Genomic DNA, 6,815 nt, shown 5'->3' with positions numbered 1-6,815 from the left:
TGTTCCTTCTCTAGTCTAAGCTCCTTCACTTTCTTGTTCATTGCCTGATTAGTGGCTAAGATCTTGAGACTTTCCTCATACATCCTATCATAGGTTGTTTCTAGATCTTACTCACTTCCACTCTCATCACCAGATTCTTCACTACTATCTAAGTCCTCTTCCCTATCATTCCCCTGTTCGGATCCACTTTTACCTCTTGCAATGAAGGCCGCATATTTTCCACTCTCCTCACGGGTGGATTTCTCACTCTGATTGTCCGAGCTAGACTCGTCATCAGTGAGAGTAGTATTCATAGCCTTCTCTTCAAATCTCTTAGCACTAGGGCACTCATTCCTCACATGATCGAAACCGCGACAGTTATGGCATCTCACGGATTTGGATTTCTTCCTAGATTTACTCGGGCCACCTCTTTGTCTCTCTTGAAGCTTCTTCTTATTCCTAAACATTTTTCAAAATTTTTTAGTTAGGTAGGCCATTTCCTCATCATTGGGTGAATCAGAATCAGAAGATTCCATTCGGATATTCCTAGCGATTTTCAAGGCTATGGATTTTTCTTTAGAGGGATTGTCTAAGATCAATTCATAGGTCTGAAGGGATCCAACTAACTCATCTACCTTGATGGTGTCTATGTCCTTACTCTCCTCAATTGCCGTGACTTTAGGCCTAAAACGCTTAGGTAAGGATTTAAGAATCTTTCTCACTATCTTAGGTTCAGGGATTTTCTCACCTAAGTTGAAGGACGAATTTACTATCATTTAAGCTCGCATAAAAGACATCAAACATCTCATCATCTCTCATTCTTATCTCTTCAAACCTAGTAGCCAATAGCTGCAGCTTAGAACTCTTAACTGCACGAGTTCCCTCATGTGTCGTTTCTAAAATATCTCAAACTTCCTTTGCTACCTCACACATGGACACTTTCCTAAACTCCTCGGGGGAAACTGCCATAAATAGGACATGGAGGGCTTTGCTATTTAAATTACAGCTATCCAATTGAGCTCTAGACCAGTTCTCGATAGGAATGGGAGCGACTACACCATCTATTGTGGTACTAGGGGCTGACCAACCATTTACCACAATCTGTCAAACACGCTCATCTAAGGATTTAAAAAACTCCCTCATTCTCACCTTCCAATACGCATAATTGTTCCCATCAAAGTGGGGTGGCACATTCAACGACATACTCATCTAGACTAATGTAAGTTCAGGATTCGCATTTAGGCTCTGATACCACTTGAAAGTTCAGGGAACGTTCTACAACCACTTGGAAATTCACGAAGAACGTTATGCCACGTCAAATTCAAGTATTAAATATTACCAAGTTTACGTTCCAATCAATTTATTATTCGACCTCACTGTGGAATTGATTAATCAAAGCAATACGTCACTTTAATTAATTGTCTAGGTGATTAAATATACAGTCCAATTAATTCCTATGTTGAACTGTCGGTTTGCGTAAAGTGAATAAAATAATACAAAACACAACTTACGATATGATGACGGAGAAACCCCAACGTGGGTAAAACTCCAGGACCAAGCCAGTAAGTTCCACTATACCAACTCAGCAAATATAAGTTCTGCCAAACTCCGTACCTAGTCAGACCCGTTATTCCAGTCTCACAATCTACTGCCGTAGATACTACTAGTCTCCTGCTAGCTTCCCGATCTACCTCCTACAGCCCAATCTGTTGTCCAATACAGTCTCCTAGTCTCTAGCTGATTGTATCACCAAGTGGAATTCCAAGAACCTTCTGTTCTTGTCTAGTTTCTGCGCTTGTCGTCCACCTCCCTCAATCCCCATTTGAGAGAGTCCCTTCCTCAACAGATGAAGAAGTACCGGTGTTTTGTCTCCACAAACTTGATGTTTTTCCCCAAAATATTTGTTGTCGGATCACAAGAATAAGATTGATGAGTTCTCCAGTTGGTTGTGTTCTTGGATCTCTTCACAATGATATGAATGTGTTCTAATATGAAAGCACAATGAAGCAACCTGATTTTCACGTTCACGGCCTTTGTATTTATAGTTGGGGGCAATTAGGAATCCTAGGTTGTGTCAAACTTTCCAAAAAGCCAAAATTCGACTTTTCATATAACACCGTCGCTCAAGCGAAAAGCGAGCGGAGAGTGAGCGACGGGACTTCGCTCAAGCGAAAAGCGAGCGGCGGGGGGAGAGCGAGCGACGTCCATTCTACTTTTCTCGCTTGAGCGGCGGCAGGGCGAACAGCTAGCGAACTTCCAGCGCTGCGACCCTGATTTGAACCAAACACTCAAACCCTACTCCCTACACACAACTTTGCTAAATTGCACCTTAAGTCCCTGACTTTTATAACATTGTACAATTAAGCCACTGACTTTTACAAATTTACAATTTAGTCATTTTGTCCACAGAATCGCCAATTACAGCTTTAGACCTAACACGTTTGATGAAGTGAGACGTGGCCTCATATTGACGATCGAGATCTTTTCCTAGACATCACTCTATCAATCATAGGGTGATAGGCATTTAATGCTTTTGACGCACTGTCACTTTAAAGACTAGTATAACTTCTAGTATATAAACAAACAATTTGACCTTGAAGTGCCTAGTATAGTGAGTTGCCATATCTAGGAGCCATTGGTAGATCATGTATGAAAGATTTCCTTGGAAAATGTGAAATTGAAGATGCTTTTTGTGAAAATGTGAGAGGCTATGTAAGGAGCCCTCACCTCTTCCTGCAGCATGCATTGTACTTCGTTTTGGCCATGGAGAGTTGGCCTCAACATGACACCTCAGTCGAAGTGATGCATAATCTCGACCACACTGCATGGGCTTACGTCGGTCAATTAGGAAAGGAAGTGGAGCTTGGGACTCGATGATTCCCTTAACGACTGCCACGTGGATGATGACTTGGAGCCTTTTTAGAAGAAGCATAATATTCTTATAATGTTCCATTCATTTTATCAAACATTTTGTTAGAGGTGTAATATATTCAATCCACCTGCAACTTTCTACTGGCCAAAATGATGCTTGGTACCTTCCATATTGGGCCAAGCGAGCTACCGAGACTAACACAGTTTTAGTTATAATGCAATTAGATATTTTCAAACAAATAAAAATATCGACATAAAACAGTATTCAGTTGATCAAAAGTTCAAATTGTTGGGTGTTTTACCCAAATAAGATTGATTTTTTGGGAAAAATATTGTTTCCTTTATGCCACATTATTTTTTTATCTTATTTCTATTTTTGTGGCATTTATAGAATTTAGCATGCACCCCTCTATAAATACTAGACTATTTTTACAAGTTTTGTATTACTGAAATATAGAAAAATTGTGTAGACACAATTAATGTATTTATTTTCTCCATATTCGTCAATTGATTAAGATGCTTCATTTCTTTGCCAATTAAATTTTTGTCTTTTATCTTGTTATTTGTTTGTGGTCATGTACTTTATATCGTGTCATATATATTACCTCCGTTTTATTTCTTAACACAGATCTCCTTCTCGTCTCATCGTGCAACAACAACGAAATAAATCTTACTTGAAAGTTAATTGAACTTCTTAAGCTTAGCTAAATGTTCTCCAAAAGATAAAGATAAATCCGAACGGAAGACAACAGAATGCTGCGCAAAGCATTTGGGCTAAAACTTTGAAAATCGATCCCAGAAAACGCTGAACGTGTCGACGATTCCATACGAAACATAAATTAGTAAATTACAAAGGTATGGCAGTCCATGTTCACTGAACTTGTCATTTTTTCCTTTTGAAAATTTTGTCAAAGGTAACGTCTTGCTTATATAGGCACGTGAATGATATCTTCGTGAAAAATGACATTGGATATCACACTATCACGTGTGCTAAGTTGGACTCATCAAATCTTTGAATATCCGAATATTAATTATCAATGCTTTCATAGAGGTCTAATGGAGAATACTAGATAATACTTAAATCGAAAATTCATATTTTCAAAATTCATTTTCGATCACACATTTTTCAATAAAATAGTATTACACGTAAATTGAAAAAAAAAATATTAATTCTTAATCACACATTCTCCAAAAATCACTATTCAAAAATGCATTTTTTTTCCTTTGTAAAATGGGGCTCAAACAAGGGCTAAGTAATATTATCATAAAAATTATGAAATCTTATTTACACAATTAACAAATATATTTTAAAATAAGGATTTGAACCCATTTTTGGATAAGTGTGTTTTTTAAATAATGAATTATTGGAGAATATATGTTTAAAGAATAGGAAATTTTTTTAAATTTACACGTAAAATTATTTTATAAAAGAATTTGTGATTGAAAATGAATTTTGAAGAATAAATTTTGAAAAATTGGAACTCTAACAGGAGTAAGGGCGGAGGGAATGCCCAAACCTACCCCAAGCCCATTTTGTTTTGAAAGGAATTTTTTTCTTTTAATGAAAATCCTTTATTTCTTAATGGAATTTATTTATTTTTTAATGTATCAATCTAATATAATTTCTTTTTGTCTCCCTGACTCCGGCTGTGAACGGGGAATAATGTCTCTCCAAGTAGCGTGACAATAGCTATTGAAGATTGACCAATATCAATTAGCAGATTTGAAGGGTAACTGAGTTTTGTTGCCATTTGCCTACCTTGATAAGAGACCAATTTCAACTATATAATCACTTTAAATAATATATTTAATAATTGCATGTATCTATTGGTTGTTGAAACTTGTGAATGATTGTATCTTTCTGAAATGAGACATCTTTTCATGTCGAAAAATAAAATAGTTTGGAGATTTGGATCTTAATTATACTCTTAATTAAGAGTGATTTACTTCTTGACTTTGACCCCCCCCCCCCAACAAAATAGCCAAAACCACCACCATCCGCACCCCTACGCCTAGCACATATCGTGTGTCAATGCATGTTGATATATTGTACTCGACAGAATTAAAATTTTACGATGATTTTGCCATCTCGAAAACCCTTGTTTATGGTGATTTTACATTAGTATATATGAGATTAGATTGAGATATTATATCCGGAAGCATAAGCATCTTTTGAAAATTGAATTATTCTCACCCTTTTTTGAGCGAACGTCAAATTTCAAATGCTTTTTTTCTTGGATCGCTTACATTTAACTTAGCTTTTCTTAGAAGTATTTCATCGAATTTTACCACTGATATATATTTGATTCCCAGGACCTAAATTAGCTCCACTGAAAGTGGTGACAATTTCTTGAAGCATATTTCTAGCAAATAATAAAGTCTCATGCTATATGGGCTACGTCGCATGTGGCTCTTGACATGCACCAATGCATCAATTTTGGACTACTTTAGCTAAAGCAATCGACAATAAGGCATTGGAAAAATTCAGCAAAACGTGTTCAATTTTCCTTTTCCTTCGGCACTTTCCATTCCTATATAAAAAAAATTACAAAGAAATAAAAAATGAAAAATATAGAATCTCATAATTTTTTTCAATTACTATTAATCACTATGTACCGTACCAAGTAAACGTCACTAAACTTAAACAAGAAGCTAATAAGAAATAACTGAAAATATGTATAATTTCTCACAAATGTTCCAGAACATTGGTAAATTTCGTTGAATCATAACATAGACCATAAATCTCTTTCTACACACTTATATATATCGAGTGTACAGTTCTAACGGAAATATTCCTGGCTTCAATACACCATTAACAGCAATTAAACAAAATTGTAAAAGAAGTGGAAATATAACAAAGAGTTAATTTCCAACACCGGGACTAGGAACTGATCGGAGAATCCGGTCGATACGAGCGAGGTGGAGGGCGATTAGCTTTTCGTCGATGATCACGGCATGGCCCTTCTTGCTAGGGGTAGAACCCGGCACTGTGCCTTTCGGAAGAGCGTTTAGAAACAACCTGTCGTCGAGAGATGGTACTTTCAAGAACTTCCGGCCATGTATAGAGGAAACAAAGGCGGTAAAGATGATCAAGACAACGAAAAGTAGTATTAGATTTCTTCGAGCCATTAACGTTGTAATAACAAAATCTAGAGAGAGAAAGTAGAGATTTTCTGGTTCTGTTGGTAGGGAAGTGGTGCGGTGAAGTGGGTTTTGAGGGGATTGGACTTTATGTGTATTTATATATTAGAAGGACAAGTGTTATGGAGAAGAATAGGAATGGGAAAGCGCGATGATGTTGGGGCTCAAGTTAGTTGGGCTAAGTCAATATTTAAGGTTTTTTCGAATTAAATAAAGCAGGCGGTGGTGGAGATCTTCGGGGGAATAAGGGAGGTATAGAGCGACGTGAATGGTGGGGGACGGTGTTTCTCAATTTTTTGTTGTATTATTGCCACAATGCCGCGTGGAAGCTAAAATAATGTTATGATTTACATCAATTTCAGTGAAAAAAGTAGTGTGGTGGTGGAGCCGTCACTGGCGGTTATTGGCGTCTTATCACACGGATAGAGAACCCATTAAACTGCATGCGTAAAACTGGTGTTAAGATTTGACATGCATGCTGGTTTTGTCAGTAATCTCGGTCTGCTTTCTTCTTTTTGACAACCCTTTTTTCAATGACACATTTTTCTTTAAGTTCATTTTCAACCACGCGTACACGCGTACACCTAATAATATAATTTTACACATAAATTTATGATTTTTTTTCCATATTTTTCGACTTCACATTCTCTCAAAAATCACTACTCCAAAATTCATTTTTACCAAATAAAAGGGCCCAAGCAAGGGCTCAATTTCATTATGCATTAATTAACTTAAATGGATTATCTCAAGAGTAATTCTATTTATAGGTGGTAGTGGTCATGAACGACGATTTACGTGATGGCATGCAATGAGGTTTATGCAGC

The sequence above is a fragment of the Olea europaea genome, chromosome 19 (assembly GCF_002742605.1).
Source record: "Olea europaea var. sylvestris chromosome 19, O_europaea_v1, whole genome shotgun sequence".
In the NCBI taxonomy this organism is placed as follows: Eukaryota; Viridiplantae; Streptophyta; class Magnoliopsida; order Lamiales; family Oleaceae; genus Olea; species Olea europaea.
Note: the sequence above shows the minus strand (reverse complement) of the source record.